At 34.1% G+C, this 18,569-nt stretch overlaps 1 non-coding gene across 1 annotated transcript; it reads left to right on the top strand.

Annotated features, from left to right (window-relative positions):
* Positions 1-5,845: 5,845 nt before the first annotated feature.
* Positions 5,846-5,922, top strand: LOC115896678. The gene has a single exon (XR_004056583.1). It is a non-coding gene; the product is annotated as a small nucleolar RNA SNORD81 (small nucleolar RNA).
* The last annotated feature ends 12,647 nt before the right edge of the window (positions 5,923-18,569 follow it).

Raw genomic sequence — 18,569 nt, 5'->3', positions numbered from 1 at the left:
AAAGGAAGGCAGAGAGGTGGATGGTTATAAACGGCTGTATTCTCACCTATGTATAATTGAGATTTTGAAGACAATGTCAAAAGAAATATAGTGGACATCTTATGCCTTCTTCTTTCTTGGCTGTAGAATTATCAGGGTTATTATTATAGTTGATATTTACTAAACACTCTTCACATGCCAAGAAGCATACAAAGCACTTTAAAGATCTGAACTTTCAGTAGCATTCAACACATATAACTACTCCCCTTCTTCTAACACCCTATCTCTTTTTTCCATCTTTTCTGTTGTTTCATGGTCTCAAGTGATCTGAAATTTATATCTCCAACACGGAATGCCAACCATATTTCCAGAATGATATATCTTAATGTCTGTTAGAAATTTCCCTTTGAATATTTCACAGACACATGAAACATTTTCAAAACTAAACTCATTTTCTCTCCCTAAACATGCTCATCCCTCACCATTTACTATCCCAGAAACTGATCACTACAGTGATGTATGTGCGCTACTAATAGAAATAAATGATAAGAAAAAATACAGAAAACACACAAAAAATGCCTATGCCATTGAGTATAAGCAGAAATATATTTTATGCCTCACAGGAAATATTATACCAACTATCTGCTTTCCTTTGTCTCTCTTACTTTCAACAGAAAAAAATATGCAAAAATACAGCCAGATTGCTTACAGCATTAGTGTTTCTTGTACCTAGAGAGTCATAAATATGACAATTGGCTGGACGCGGTGGCTCACGCCTGTAATCCCAGCACTTTGGGAGGCCGAGTGACCAGATCACGAGGTTAGGAGATCGAGACCATCCTGGCTAACATGGTGAAACCCTGTCTCTACTAAAAATACAAAAAATTAGCCGGGCGTGGTGGCGGGCGCCTGTAGTCCCAGCTACTCGGGAAGCTGAGGCAGGAGAATGGCGTGAATCCGGAAGGCAGAGCTTACAGTGAGCGGAGATGGTGCCACTTCACTCCAGCCTGGGCGACAGAGTGAGACTCTGTCTCAAAAATAAATAAGTAAATAAGTAAGTATGACAACTATGAGATAAGTAAACTCACAGCCTAGTGTACTGACCAAACCCCAAAAAGGTCTGAAATTAATTCCAATCAAGATCTTCCAATATGATCAGGTTTAGATAATAATTTTAAAGTTTTGGGGATTTAAGTAATTAGAAAAATATCACATTTTATCATGAAGTAATATTTATTTAGAAGTGCCTTTTAACCAATCACGTATAAAATAGTGTTCCTATGATGTTAGTCTGTTTTAGTTTTATGTTATTGATTTTAACGCATAACATTTTTATAGTGAAATGTGTTTGAAACAAAGTGAGGTAATTTAGTTCTTTTAAACAGTTCAGCTTTAAAAGCATTCATTGAGCAGTGATTTTGACTGAAATATTACATCTCATGTGAAGCAGCAGAGATAAGAAAAAATAAAGTACTAAATGGTCCTGAGGGGCAGAGCTACTGAGGATCTCCTCCGAAATTAAAGCAACATAGTACAACACTGTGAAGCTCACACAGTTCAGCTCTCTTTTATTTTACATCCTATCCTGGGTATAATTCTTATCTCAGCTTTTTAAAAATTAATCATCCTTTTAATTATATCCTACATTTAAAAGTATCTTGATTTTAGGAATCCCACAATTTCCATTTTAACTGCATGCTTATAATGCTACAACATTCTTTGTAATAAAGTAATATGCCCATGAAAAGACATATCTATTGGGCACCTACCATGTTCCATACCCCATATGAAGCATAGCACTGGACAACAAAAAGGTCATCACTTCTCTATTGTTCCAATAGTGTAGAAGAAGATTTAAATATTGCCTGACGTGATGTCATTTAACAGGTAATTATTGAGCATCTACTGTTTTCCAGGAACTGTTTCTGAATCTAGTACTAAAGTATGGAGAAAAAACTCCCATTGTCTTAGTCCATTCTGTGTTGCTATAAAATAATACTTGAGTCTGGATAATTTATAAGGAAAAAAAGGTTTACTGGACTCACAATTCTGATGGGTAGAAAAGTTCAAGATTAGGCATTAGCCTCCTGTGTAGCTGGGATTACAGGAGCACACCACCATGCCTGGCTAATTTTTTGTATTTTTAGTAGAGACATGGTTTCACCATGCTGTCCAGGCTGGTCTCAAATTCCTGACCTTGTGATCTGCCCGCCTCAGCTTTCCAATGTTTGATCTTTTAAGTTATCTGCCCTATTTCAAGTGAGGCACATGAATACGTGAGATGTGAATAAGAGTAACACACTGTATTATTTGCTTCTTATCAGTTAATAAATGCATAGAATATGGAGGAAGATTCAAATGACTTCCAGACTTCAGGGTAAAACGGTATTATTTAATCCACTCTCACCTTGGGAATCCTATTTACTCAGCTTCTGATCTTTTTTCTTACCAAAATGACATATACAAAATGGTAATAGTGTCTATAAAGAGAACAGATATGTTACATGAAAGTGATGATAAGATAGAAATAAAGAAATACATATTTTAGGATATAAACATGATATGATCAAAGATATAAAAGCCCTGAATTTTTAAATAACCCAAATAAATTGATTTGAGATATAAATAAAAGATAAAACCTCATTAACAACATGTATTACTAAGCAATTGCCTGTTCTTTGCATTGCAAACACCAATATTTTGAGGAACAACTAAATTTTTCCCCAAAAAAGTTCCCTCTTTTCATATATGTAGCTTTAGTCACAAGGAAGATTTGATGAAAGTATGGATAATTCTAATAAAAGGGAAAAACAGATTAGTATTTGAGATGTGAACAAAAACTTAATAATCTTGCAAGATATCAAAGAGGCTAATAGCTCTATAAGATTCTCCTACAGTTATCAAACTTTAGTCTTCATAGAAATCAGAATAAATAAAAACTGCATTCTTTGCTAGAAAATACATCTTTAAGAACGTACTCATTGGAAAATGGAAAGAAAATATAAGAGAGACGGTGGAAAAATGCCTCGGACTTGAGAACAGAACTCTCTAGCATTTCTTGACCAAAGATGTCATTCTAGGGACCCTGTGCTTTTCTGAATATGGAACGCACCAGAGGAGAGCTTCTTCACCTGTATCTCAATTAATTTGCTTGCTCAGTGTGGAAAAATTTCCTCCTCCAGAATTCAAGACATCGTTTTTCTTCTTATTTATTTAAGCTCTGCCCATCATATCTATATTATTTGTTAAAAGTTTCTTGTCCTGTAGTCCTTGCTTATGAGCTAAAATTTGCTACTGTTCACTTCTCCCCATGGTAATGAGAAAAATATGTTCTAGAATGCCAACATCTCCTGGTAAAATTAATCTGCAAACCATTGCAACTGAAATGGTTTCACTCATAATAGTTTCTTTACCATAACATCTTAACAAGGATTAATAAAATAATTAACATGTTCAGGCAAATGTTTCCTGTCAGAGTCATCAGGAACTATTTTGAAAATAAGTTTTAGTTTTTGAACAATGAAAGACAGACATTTAACTCCAGGTTTTAGGAGATATGATTACCTTAAGATTTTGATAAAATTTATGCAGTGGGTCCACATTTGCTTCAAAAGGACACCTTTTCAATTTTTGGCTTTGAGTGTTTCAAATTCTCACGAAATATGTTTATAAACAAAGGTTGATCAGATGTAATCAGGATTAAGTGAAAAAAATAATCCCTGTCTTTAACATTCCATATGACTGAAGCATATGTTAAAATACTGTAGGAATTCACAGGAGATAATAATTCTGACTAACGTGATATGACCTATGTGAAAATATTAAAGAAGTACACTTTCCACTGTTCCTTAGAGGTGCAATACATATTTCTCTATACTGACACAAATATTTTCAAGATTACCAAAACTGCTTTTATAAAATATTCTTCCTTTGACTGTATATCTTAATCAAACACTCAAGGAAATTCCCAGAGTTTCAGCAAGGATTTGCAGATGGTTATGCAGAACTGTGTGCCCCACTTATGGAGTCATAAAAGCAAGTTATAAAGAAATGGATCATAGATCTAGATAAGAAGTGATGATTATCCAAGCAGTCAACATTTTATACATGAGGACACTGAAAGTAAATGGCTTTCCAAAATCAGAGTCAGTCTGAGGTTGTAAAGCTTCTCTAGGGTGGCCTAATTCTCAGGGTTCGTTTACTGGAACACAGAACGATGTAAAGTCAAATATCCTCTAGCTATGAGATTATAATTCTTAAATTTCCTTAACCACTATCTGAGTTGCGTTGAAATCAATCGCGAGTAGAACTGTGCAGCTTTCGTCAAACAGTTCCCAACCTCTTGAGTAAAACAAAAAATATTTGTATTATGCTCATTTTCCCATGACAGCCAATTTGAAAGAACAACAACAAAATATTGCCAGGAACACTGAAAATATCTAATAATGTATAAAGATCAGATAAAGCAACCTTTCTCAAATTTTACATTTTGTAAACCTGCTATCCTATGTACTTTGGAATAAATGAACATAATTGTTGGCAGAAAATAATTCTATCAAAGAATGTTTGTACTATTGATGCAGACAGTCTGTATCCTTCAGTTACTGCAATTGTTAATAATCATAACAACAGTGATTAAAGATCATCCTTCAATAGTATTTTAAAGGTCAATGAGAAGAGTCAAACTCTATAAAATATTTGAAGAGATGTATTTTGAGCCAAATATATATGAGTGACCATGTCCCATGACACAGCCCTCAGGAGGTCCTGAGAACATGTGCCCAAGGTGGTTGGGGCACAGCTTAGTTTTACACATTTTAGGGAGGCATGAGACATCAATCAAATACATCTAAGAAGTACATTGGCTTGGTTCAGAAAGGTGGGACAACTCAAAGCTGGGAGGGGGGAATGCTTCCAGGCTATAGGTCAATTTAAATATTTTCTGGTTGACAATTGGTTGAGTTGTCTAAAGACCTAGGATGGATAGAAAGGAAATATTCAGGTTAAGATAAAAGATTGTGGAGACCAAGGTTCTTTTGAAGTCTTATAGTGGCTGCCCTTAGAGACAGTAGATGACAAATGTTTTGTATTCAGATCCTTAAGGTGCTAGACTTTTAGTTGATCTCTTTAGGATTGAGAGGGCCCGAAGGAAAAAGATCTAGCTATGCAAATTTTCCCCTACAAAGTACAGCTTTGCCAGGGCCATTTCAAGATATGGCAAAGATATATGTTTTGGAGTAAAATATTTTTATTTTTATTTTTATTTTCTTCCTTGTCTTGTAATGTTATGTCAGAGTCATCTTGGAAAGTAAGTCACGGTATATAGGGTTACATAAAACCAACCTAATGAGAATTTATGATTTGTAGGACATGACTCTCCAGACCCCTTAGGTAGGAATTTGGGCAAGATACAAATCAGAGCTTAGTCCTCATAAACTATACTACCCAAAATATTTTTCAATATAATTTCCTAATGAAGACCCACTGCAATTTAAAACCTTTACTAACCTACAGCAATATAAAAAATATGTTGAAAACAATGATATATGCAATCAGATAAACAAGATACATTTAGAAAGAAATCAAGAAAGCAGTCCAAAGGAAGCATTAAAATAAATTGTTTTCACTAATCAGATTCTTCAAAAAGGAAAATCACTGAAATTGTAGAAAAGCAATAAGAAATAAAAATTTCAATTACATGTTTAGTGATAATTAAGCACTAAAAACTGTGCTGGACATCGAATCATATTTAAACACCTTCAAAATGACCACAGGAAGCCGTTCTTATTATCCTGATTTTATGAATGAGAAAAATTAGGACCCCAGCTGTGTATTACTCATGTATTCATTTATTCAAAAATAGCTTTTGGATATATGATAATCTCACTCCAACTTTAACTCTCTCACTGATTATTTGATAATAATAACAGGTCAGGTATTCTGTAAAAAAAACATGTAACTATTGGATGTCTGCTCTGCTATGTTGACTATTCTGTTTGGTGAATGAAGACGTGGATAAGCCCCAAGGTCATGGAGTTTATAATCTACCAGAGGATATAAGTAGTTAAAATAAATATATTTTCTTGGTCTTGGTAAGGATTAATAGGTAAATTTAGATAGAGTAAGGAATAGTGGCTAATAATATAAAATTTGGTGTTACTATTTTAAATATGTTGACAGTTTAAACAGGTTGACAGTTCTAATATCCTAATATTTTAGTAGCAAACTATATCAAGTGAGGTAGAGAACCATGGCGATGAGTGAATTTCAGAAAGAGGAAATACTGAGGGCTAAGATCTGATAGGCAGATTATCCAAAGTGACTCAGCTGGAAAATGGTTTGAGTCTTCTTTGTGATGACTTCAGAGCCCGTCTTCTTACCCACTGCAGAATGCCAGAACATGTCTGGTTTCCCATGACCTCACCAATATTGCACTTTTTAAGATATTTTCAGTTTTAGCAATTAAATAGCAAAAATAATGGTTTATGTTCTTTTCTACTTGCAACTTATTACTAGTAAAGTTAAACATATTTTATGAATATTTCTGTTATTCGCATTTATTTTTCTGTGAATTACCTATTCAGAGTTATATTAGTCTACTTTCATACTGCTATAAAGAACTACCCAAGACTGGGCAATCTATAAAGGAAAGAGGTTAAATTGATTCACAGTTCAGCTTGGCTGGGGAGGCCTCAGAAAACTTAGGATCATGGCAGAACAGTATGGGGAAGCAAGGCACCTTCTTCACAAGGTGAGAGGAAGGAGAATCAACGCAGGAGGAACTACCAAGCACTTACAGAATCATCCGATCTCGTGAGAACTCATTCACTATCACGAGAACAGCATGCGGGAAACTGCCCCCATGATTCAGTTACCTCCACAAAGTTTCTAAATGTGGGGATTTGGGGATTACAATTTAAGATTAGATTTTTATGTGTGGACACAGTCAAACCATATCAAGAATCTTTGTTGATTTTCCTGTTGGGTCGTTCACTTTAAACTTTCCACGTATTAGCTTTGTGTAAGAGCAATAGTGGTTTTTGCTATCACTTCCAATCGCAAAACCCGCAATTTTTATGTTTTGCATCAACATAATACATGTGCACACATACTTACATACACACACATGCCTATCTATATAAGATATCAACACTTCAACTAATTACTTGTATTAAAATATTTTATCAAAATTTTATTTATCACTTAGCTTTTTAATTGCTACATCATAGTTGTAAATATTTTAGGATATGTGTGATATTTTGATACATGTATACAATATGTAGTGATCAAATCAGGATAATGGGGACATCCATAACCTCAAACATTTATTTTATCTTTGTGTTGAGAACATTGCTATTCTTCTCGTCTAATTAAAAATATACGATAAATTGTGGTTAACTATAATTTTCCTACTACATTATCAAATACTAAAACCTCTTCCTTCTATCTAGCTGTATTTTTGTACCCATTAAACAAATTTTCTTCATCCCCTTCCTCCTCTCTTTTATTCCCAGCCTCTGGTAACCACCATTCTACTCTCTACCTATTGAACTACACTTTTTAGCTCCCACAAATGAGTGAGAAGATTCAATATTTATTTTTCTGTGCCTGGCTTATTTCACTTATTATAATGAACTCCAGTTCCATCCATCTTGCTGTAAATGAGAGAATTCCATTCTTTTTTATAGATGAATAACACTTAGCTTTTTTATAGGGTCTTATATAGATGTTCTAAATTTATAAGTGAATACATATTTCAATTTTTTTCAAGGTTTAATTTGAACAACTAAAAATTCTGACATAAAATATGGATTTCCCCACACCATTTCAAAATGAAATTTTCCCTTGTTGTCTGTTGTCTTCTGTTCCTTCCAGCCATGATAATGACATTTAAGATCTTCATTCTGAATTGGACTGTTGTGGAAGACCCCAACCATAATTGCAATTTAATCTCTTCTAAACTCATCAGCATAATGATAAAGGTGCTCTGCATTTGATGTCAAAATACCTCTTCACTGAAACTACCCTCTGTGTTGCCAGTGTATTAATATACTAATCACAAAACACCTGCCATTCACAGCTTTCCATACTTACTTATATTGTACTGCTTTACCTCCTACTTCCTGTTTCTTCATTACTCCTTGTTGGATAGACCTGAACTTCATTAGAGGTCTAACCTAAACAACAATCCCTATACAAATATTTTCTGATGCCTTTCTTGAAAGGAATGCATCAACATGTGTGGCATTTTAGAATACCTGAGCATTTTATCATATGTTGTGACTAAGTTGTTAGTAAAAGAAATTCACCTACTAGCTAATTTTAGGAAGCATCTACATGATGGTACGTATCCCAGCATGTGGGAGATGCTCAAGTGGAGTTTTGAATTAACACACTGCAGTGTAAGGAAGGTAGATGATGAAACTGACTGGACTTCTTTCTCTGTGTATTGACACTTTCTCTCGGTTATTTATTGTTCTAATTAAATCTTTGGATGTGAGAAGTACTTATTAGTCCTGGTTATTGAGTGACAGACAGGAGATAGATAAGAATATTTCTGCCCAGAGGAGAAAGGTAGTCAATAAATTAATCAATTTAAGTCATGATAAAATGAGCCACAAACTATCCATTCATTTATGTGTTCTAAAAATCAATGATTTTAATGGCACCAATGAAATGAATCAGATGGTCTTTACTAAGATAAATTTGTTACCACATTTTGGATACCATCATGGATTAAACAGAGTATCTTCAGAGACCTCTTTTAATATAAAATCATAGATTTAACAATACATTTCTTAGGTAAAAATGCACTTATTTTAATATTAGATCATTCTTACATGTTGTCCCTTCTACTCACTTTCCCTCTCTCTTTAGCCCACTAACATATATAATTTTTTTTCTATTCTGGCAGAAAAACCTAAGCATAGGATGACAATAAAATGTTATGAAACCTGTACAATTTCTTTAAAATTGTATTACTTAAAGAAAATATAAATAGTTAAATAAAAGACATGTTTACATTGAAATAAAATAAAGGATGGGAAAAGGTAGTATCTAAGTTTCCTACTTATTGACAATTCTATAAGTTATACTTTTCAAAATATTTAAAAGAAAGCAATATAATTGGCAGCAATTCATGTAACAATTAAGAACATAGATAATAAAATTAGACATCAAATGTTAAATTACATCTTTACCTCATATACTGAGTGGTAATGAATATGTGCATTTTTTATTGTCAAAAGTTGCTCATCGTAAACCTTAATAATTCATTTAATGTCTTTAGTCATATCCCCTCTATTATTTCTGAATCAGTTATTTATATTTTCTTTTATTCTTTATTGATATACAAAGATGTATCAATTTTCTTATTCAATTCAAAGCATCAATTTTTATTTTATTGACATTTCTATACTTTTCTCTTTCATCGACTTTAATTTTATTATTACATTTTCTTTACATCTACTTACATTAGACATAATTTTGTGTTATATTTCAGGTTTCTGAGGAGAGCAACTTAAATTACAATATTAGACCTTTATTTTTTCCAGTATAAGAATTCAAAACTAAAATTTTATTGCAAACCACTATGCTCCAGAATTATTAATAAGTTGCCTTTTAATTTTATTTACTTCAAAATATTTTAAAATTTCCCATGCTATTTATTTTGTTTTCTATTTTATTTGGAAGTATGTCAACATCCCAATACTAGGGATTTTCCAAATATCTTTATGAAATGAATTTCATTATAATGAGACAACATGCTGTATGCAATATCAAACTTTTATATTGAAACTCATCTGATTGCGAATTATTATCTGTCTTGATGAATGTACAATGTGCACTTGAAAATAATATTTATTCTGCAGTTGTTGAGTGTTCTATAAATGTCAATTAAAGCAAGTTAACTGATTATGTTGTTTTCTATATCATTATTGTCTATAGACCATGAATTACTGAGGGGTGTGTAAAATCCCCACCTAAAATTGTCAATTTGTCTGTTGTATTTTCAATTCTGTCATTTTTTAACTTTATGTATTTAGAAACTATGTTATAAATCTTATAAACACTTAGGATTATTATATCTTCTTGATTAATACTTAACCTATTATGAAATTTCCTTCACAATCTCTGATATTATGTTTAGAGTCTCTTTTTCCAGATATTAATATAGCTATCCAGTTTATTATGAATAATTTTGTACTATTATATCATCTTTTTATTTTAGCCTATCTTTTTTTTTTTTTTTTTTTTTTTTTTTTTTTTTTTTGAGACGCTCTGTCGCCCAGGCTGGAGTGCAGTGGCCGGATCTCAGCTCACTGCAAGCTCCGCCTCCCGGGTTTACGCCATTCTCCTGCCTCAGCCTCCCGAGTAGCTGGGACTACAGGCGCCCGCCATCTCGCCCGGCTAATTTTTTGTATCTTTTTAGTAGAGACGGGGTTTCACCGTGTTAGCCAGGATGGTCTCGATCTCCTGACCTCGTGATCCGCCCGTCTCGGCCTCCCAAAGTGCTGGGATTACAGGCTTGAGCCACCGCGCCCGGCCATTTTTAGCCTGTCTTAATCTCTAAATTAAAATGAGATTCTTTTAGGCAGCACAAAGTTAAATTTTCTTTTTTAAATCCACTTCTAAAAGCTCTTCTAATTAGAGTATTTGTTTCATTTACACTTAATGTATCATATGATTGGATTTTAAAGAATCATCTGGTTGTTTTCTATCTGCTGATTTTCCTTTTTCCCCTATTTTTTGTCTTCTTTAGACAAAAATATTGAGGATATTGTTTTATTTCCAATTACCTGTTAACCTCCTACTACGTTTTAAATTTTAGTGGCTGCTCTTGGGTTAATAATGTCCATCTTATCTCATTATAATCTGACTTCAAATAGTAACATAGCTCTTCACATACAATATAAGAACTTATACTTTCATTTATCCTCTTTTATTCTTGTATAAATTGTATTTTATATTTTAGTTCTACATGTTATAATCCAACAATACATTATTATTTTTCCTTCAGTTTTTCCTTTAAATAAAATTTTTAAAAATCTCCTTCATTCTTACCTTCAAATATCCCATATTTGGAGCTATTTTTTCCAAGATTCCATCTGGAGTTATTTTTCTTCTGCTGGAAGAACTTCCTTTAACATTTGCATAGTGCAGATTTATTGGCACTAAGTTTTCTTATAGTTTCACCAGTCATATTTGAATTCACTAAGGTTTTTCTTCAGTAGTTTTCCCCAAATAAGTTTGCACGCTCCAAACTATCCAACTAAAACATTTGTTTTTGAGGACTGTTAGGTTTGTCCTTGGCTTACGCTTTCTTTTTTTAAGGATCTTATGACTATCACTCCATTGTCGTCTGTTCTTGAATATTATGGAGTTGCCAGAGCCTGATGCCATTTTCCCTGTAAAAGCGACCATAGAGTTGTTTTTTTTTTTTAAGTCCTGCAAATTAAGTGATGTATATTCCAGTGTTGACAAGTGTGGGCAAATATTTCCTGGTATAGTGGATGCTCTTTGGAGGAGTTTTGTGGCATCTTTAATTTTAGAAAATGTTCCTAAATTATAATTAATTATTATAATAGTTGAATTTCACTTCAGAAACTCCAGCTATACATATATTGAATCAAATTTGTGCTTTATTTATGTTTTTTTTTCTTAATTTTTTAAAAAAGTATTTATTTCTAACACATTTTGTTTACTTGTCTCATTTCTAGCTTCTGAATCACTTCTTGTCCTTTCTTAATTTTTTTTCAACTATGTTTTCTTCAATGTTACTTCCTTTCTGTGGCAACTATATATTTTCTTCTTTTTTTTTTTTTTTTCTTTTTTCAGAATGGAGTTCTGTGAGCTCAATTTCAGCTATCTGCTGTCTTCAAACTCATATAAGTTCTTAGATTTCTGCTTTGTGTTCTTACTTTTTATAATTAATTGCTTTATATTTCACTAAAAAAAACCCAAAACCTGTGATTTCAATTGTCCTTTCCTACACAACAACATTTATGTGGTGAGCAGTTTCTTGTCTGTTACTAATCATGTTCTTCTGCTTTCTTTATTCACACGACACTCTTATATTGATATTTAATTGACTGCTCTTAGTTATTCATTATTGAAAGGACTGGGTTTCCTAGAGCAGCTATTTCTTGCAGGGTCTTGTGATAGAGTAAGGGGCAAGAAAGTATTTTAGGCAAATTGGTGTTCATCAGCAAAGGACCTCTTCTTTCCAGCTGCTGAGCAGATAGGTTGCAGTCTAAAAATATGGCTTGCTTATGTCATTCTTTGTATAGTGTGAGCCTCTATGCATTTGTAAATTATAACAGCTCTGGGGATCCACTTTCTATAGCCATTTTGTAGACACAACACATAGCTTTTACACTGCACTGCTTCACCTTCAGGGAATATAGTCTTGTTAATTCGTAAGAGACCTGTTAGCACTGATCTTTCTCCTCAGCTGCTCTCCGCTTCCTGCCATACATCTCCTGTAGAAACTCGACTTGGAATCCATCTCTAGTTTTGCCAACCTTTGAGTTTGCATATATTTTTTTAAATTACTAGGAGAATAAGGGGGAAAGGCTGATTTTAATCAGTCATGTATAGATTAGAATTATCCCTTTTAAAATTTTTGTCACCCTGGGATCTTACTATATTACAAAATAAATAATTAATAACAATGTAAAATCTGAAAAAGTGCTGAAACGCCGCAGTGTATTTTTGCTGATTCTTTCATCTTTTGACCTTTCATCATATGCTTGTTTAAAAAAGTGTCTGAATTATGTCACCAAATGTAGTGGTATTAAAGCGCCAGCAGCTCACAGAACTGAGTGAATTACGAAATCTTAAGACTGAAGTCAAAAGTTCTATACTATCATCAACATTGCAGGTTGTGTTCTTGTATTGGACTATATTTTTCAGAAACATTTCAGGATGGGATGTTACTGCAAAGTTGTTAGTGAACTTTTCCTTTTGGTTTTCAAAATCCCCACACCGCATTTATATCCATTGAGTATTACAGAATGGCTGCTGAATGCCAAATATTTCAGAAGCCTTATTTTTTATTTTAGAAATATTTGAAGATGGAGCTATGGGATACTGATTTGGTTTGGTAGTGAGGGCTTTCTCCCAGGCTTGCAAAGAGAAGACCACCTTATTGCTGTGTCCTCATAGGGCAAAGACAGAAGAAGAAAGCAAGCTGTGTGGTGTCTCTTCTTATAATGGCACTAATCCCAGCATGGGGACTCCAGCCTTATTGCCTCACCTAAATTTAATTACTTCCCAATGGCCCCAGCTCCAAATACAATCATAGTAGGAGTAAGGGCTTCAACATATAAATTTAGGGTGAAACACAATTCAGTCCATAGCACATAATGAGGTAGAGTCTGTGGACATCACTTCATAAAACAGGTTGGCTAAAAGAAATACATTTGAGAGTTCCTGGTTCAAAGCTCCTATGTGGGAATAATTTGTTAACTAATGTAAATTCTAATTGTTGTGAACAAAATCTGCATAATTTGAAGATATTTGAAAAAATATCTATATTAACATGCTTTAAGTGTTATAATAATCCTTTATCTTTTCTCCTCCTTTCCACATATGCATATTCATATATCCCCTCTGAAAACATATTTCCCATTGAAGGCATATTTCACATTTAAGTTTATCTTTGTGCATCAGATTTAAAAGATACATCAGTGACTGGGTCATAGATTTTGAATGGCAATTGCATGCATCTCATTTCCACGGTGATTAACGGTCCAGTTGCCAGCCCATTAAATATAACTTACATTCAGCTGCTGAATCCAGAGCTACATTTCAGTTAACTGTAGTTCTGCCAGAAAGAACATAAATGTGGTAGTTCCTAGTAACGCTTGACTAGTTAAAACACTTGATAATACTACTTTTTCTTACTTTTCTCATATCTACCCTTCCATCTTCTCACTGTGCACATCAACCTCTTCAGTTAAGATGCTATGCAGTGAGTCTCAAAGGTTGAAAACCAAGATAAAACATGGCCATGGCCTTCATTTCCCTGCAGGTTCACTTAGTGTAGATTCTTCATCCACCAGCTTTTCCCTGTTTAATTACTAAGTGACAAAACGTTTAGGTGGTTTTGTTTTCCATTTGAAAGTTATCGTGATTCATAAGAAATGATGAAATACCCATTTGGGCCAGGATAAGGGGAACTCGTAAGTTTTACATGGTCCATCCAAGTTTACCACAATAATAAGGAAATTATTTCTGGTTGTAATTGGTGATGCCAGAGGGGTAAATTTGAATTAGAAACCTAGTTTCCTTTGGAGAAAAAAAAAAAGACTGATTTTGGGTAGGAGATGAAAAAGAGAATGCAGGAAGGTAATTAGAGGTTCTTAGCTGAGTGAAATGATACAGTACTGGAGAGGTTTGTTTATCTAACTGAATTCCAAAGGCTGAAACTCCACATACTTCTAAACTTTAAAGCTTCAACTTCAACATATTTTCAAAGCAGCCCAGAGGCATTAAAAAATATTTCAAATCTATCCAGTTTAACGATCTCAGTATATATTTAATGTTTTACAGGGAAATATCATGTAACATTGCACAATAAGAATAACTCTGTGAAGTTACTTGTTCCCATTTTAAAACTAAGCTCAAAGATGTAAAGAGGGCAATTGCAGATTTCTGTACATTAAACCCGGATCATGTGATCAACTCTAATTCCTGACAACTGTATCTTTCTCACTTACCTGATTTTCTGTTCACTCATTCTTGTTTTTATCATGATTCCCACTCAATTACTCCTGCTTAGCTCATATAGAGATGTTAGAAATCATGTCTTCCAAACCTCACTTATGTTATAAATGATGAAACTAAACTCCAATGGAATACTTAATGGCCTAAGGGTACACAGCCAGTTAGTCACAGATTTGAGAACAAAACACAGGAGTGACCTGATGTCTGATTCAGTAGTGTCTTCCACTGTGTGTTTGTCTCTCTTTCTCTGTGTGTGTGTGTGTGTGTCTGTGTGTGTGTGTGTGTGTTCTTCTTGGGCAATTGAGAAACAGTCCTGGGAAGATAACAAAGAATGAGCCACTTCATTGTGCAATTGCTCTGTAGAATAAGTAAAAATATTTCTTGAAATCTATAAATAAGAAATCATTTTTTCCCACTTCAATTATCTACTTTCTTCAGGTAAAATCTTGTTCGTGTGTTTTGGATTTTGAATACGAATCTTACTTGTTCTTATCAGGAGTGGTTCAGTTTGTGAGAAGTTTCTGTCTTTATGCAGGTTTCATTCTACTGAAAAGATAACAGATCCTGAAGGGGGCAGTTTTGCAATATAAAGGGTACATTCTTCAGCCTCCATATTTAAAAGATTTATCATCGATACGGTTTGAACCTGTGTCCCCACCCAAATCTCATGTTGAATTGTAATTCCCAGTGTTGGAGGTGGGGACTGGTGGGAGGTGATTGGATCATGGGACTGGTTTCTCATGAATGGGTTAGCACCATCCCCTTGGTGTTGCTCTCATGAAAATGAGTGAGTTCTCATGAGATCTGCTTATTTAAAAGTGTGCAGCACTTCCCCGCTCTCTCTCTTGCTCCTTCTCCTGCTATGAGAAGTATTGCTTTGCCTTTACTTTCTTCCATGATTGGAAACTTCCTGAGGACTCCCCAGAAACAGAAGCTGCCATATTTCCTGTAAAGCCTGCAGAACTGTGAGCCAATTAAACCTTTTTTTCTTATAAATTACCCAGTCTAAGGTATTTCTTTACAGTAGGGTAAGAACTGACAAATACACTCATGAACTACTCAAAATAGGAAACTGAATTTTTTAGAGCAGTGCTCAAAAGATAAGGGAAGACTTCTCCTTAGGATGTGTGTATTTTATATTTCTCTTAACAATTCTTCCTGTTTCATTTTTGACTCAACAAAAGACTGACTAATTTATATGGTGTGTCAGCATGGGCTGGTGGTGATGATCTGCCCTGCGTATAGATGAGAAGGCAATGCATTATTTGTGGAGAATATAAACAATAATAAAATTGACTATAATCAGTATGATTTGTATTAACACCATGAACTGGCAATTTGGAACAATTATAGTTTTAAAATACTCCCCTGCACTAGAGTGAGCAATTTCCGCTATTTGTGCTACCCTCAATACACCATTGCCTAAGAAATAATTCATCAGTTTTTATGTCTATTGCACCTTGACCATTTTGGTTACATGAAGCTTGTTTTTGTCTAGCAAATTCATCAGAAAGTCTCCTGGAAATAGTATTCTCTGAGTTCTTCCACTTTCAAACATGTTCGTTTTCATGGCCTTTGAATTAAAAGTAAATTTGGCTAGGTATAAAAATCTTCTGCCTCACATTTTTTTCTCATATTTTTACTTTATGGAATAAAGTGTTTCTGTTAGAACCTTATGATAACCTGAACATCTTAGACATTTGTGCTTGGATACACAATGATTTTTATTTTTTCAATGTGGGTAATTTTTATTTTTATGTTTTTCAAGTAATACATTAGTTTTTGAGCAGTTTTAGTCTCCCAGATACATTAAGAGGAAAGTACAAAGAACTCTCATCTACCCTTTCACAGACTCCTTCCCTATTTTCTCTTTTATTAACAACTTGCAGTGTTACAGTTATAATTGAACAAATATTGATAAATTATTTTCATACTAAAGATTGTAGCTCACATTTGACTTCACTCTTGATGTTATACATTCTATGGGTATGGACAAATGTATAAAAGCATACATCAACCACTACAGCATCAAATAGAAGAGTGTATCTGTCCTAAAATCCGTCTGTGCTCTATGTATTCATCCCTCTCTCTCCTCTAACTCCTGGAAAAATAGATTATGACAACCACTGATCTTTGTGCTGTGTGCATTGTTTTGCTTTATTCAGAATGTCACATAGTTGGAATCATTCAGTATGTAGCCTTTTCAGATTGACTTCTTTCATCTGGCATTACGCATTTAAGGTTTTGCCATGTCTTTCATGCTGTGGAGACTAAAGTAACTACATCTTGAATGCTAATCAGCTATGTTAACCTCTGATTAGCCCCAGTCCCATGAATGCCTCCTGATTCCTACTTTATTTACTGTGCCAATGTAACAACAAAGTAACCTTGAATTTATTGCAAAATTATAGGCCATGACAAACATAGTGTTCTTGCCTGTTCTGGAGAGTGCCTTTAATTGTTGTGCTAGAGTACGTATATCCTTTGCTTATGGTATATAAGCCCTGGGTCTGGGAAGTAACAGTGCAGAGATCTACTTGTCTTGCAGCTGCTCAATACCATGCTTATGCCTGAAATTTCACTTAATAAATCAACCAATACCAAAAAACTGGATTCATCCACCTTCCTCTTTGGTATCTTGGCACCTTTGGCACTGAGGGGTCACTTTGCATATATGGTCCTTTCCTGTTACACATATCTTCATCTTTCATTTCTTTCTGTGATAGATATATTCCATTGTCTGGTGGTGGTACAGATTACGTATCCATTCACTGACTGAAAGATACCTTGATTTTATCCAGGTTCAGGCAAATATGAATAAAGCTGCTGTAAACATTTGTGTGCAGGCTTTTGTGTGGACATACATTTTTAACTGATTTGCATAAATACAAAAAAAGCTCACTTGCTAGATCAAATGATAAAATATTTAGTTTTGTAAGAAATTGCCAAATTTCTTCCAAATTAGCTATACCATTTTGCATTCTCACCAGTAATGAAACAGAACTCCTATCTTTCCACATCATTGCCAGCAGTTTGGGTTGTCAGTGTTTTGGATTCTGACTATTCCAATAGGTTCACTGTGGTATCTCATTGTTGTTTTGGTTTGCCATTCCCTAATGACACATGGCCTTGAGTATCTTCTCATATGCTTGCTAGAGATTTATATAATTTCTTTGGCAAGGTTTTTGTTCAGATTTTTTTTTTTTTTTTTTTTTTTGGCGGAGTCTCACTCTGTCACCAGGCTGGAGTGCAGTTGGTGAGATCTCGGCTCGCTGCAATCTCTGCATCCCAGCCCTCAGCCTCCCAAGTAGCTGGGATTACAGGTGCATGCCACCACACCCAGCTAATTTTTGAAGTTTTAGTAGAGACGTGGTTTCACCATGTTGGCCAGGATGGTCTGAATCTCCTGACCTCATGATCTGCCCCCTCGGCCTCCCAAAGTGCTGAGATTACAGAAGTGAGCCACCGCCCCCACCCCAGATCTTTTGTCTATTTAAAATTTTTTTTCCTTATTGTTGAATTTTAAGATTTCTTTGCATATTTTGTATAACTGTCCTTTATCAGATATGTGTTTTGCAAAGATCTTCTCTGAGTCTGTGGCCTGTCTTTTTATTCTGTTAATGTCATCTTTTTTGGAACAGAAGTTTTAATTTTAATGAAGTCCAACTTGTCAATTTTTCATTCATGGTTTGAGCTTTTTACTTTGTATCTGAAAATGCAGTAACAAACCCAAGGTCACAGATTTTTTTCAACATTATCATCCAGAAGATTTTTAGCTCTGCATTTTACATTTGAGTATATGATGAATTTTGAGTTATTTTTTGTGAAAGGTATAACATCTGTGTCTGTATTTTTTATTT

The sequence above is a fragment of the Rhinopithecus roxellana genome, chromosome 3, assembly GCF_007565055.1.
Source record: "Rhinopithecus roxellana isolate Shanxi Qingling chromosome 3, ASM756505v1, whole genome shotgun sequence".
Taxonomy (NCBI): Eukaryota; Metazoa; Chordata; class Mammalia; order Primates; family Cercopithecidae; genus Rhinopithecus; species Rhinopithecus roxellana.
This window is presented reverse-complemented; position numbering and strand designations above follow the sequence as displayed.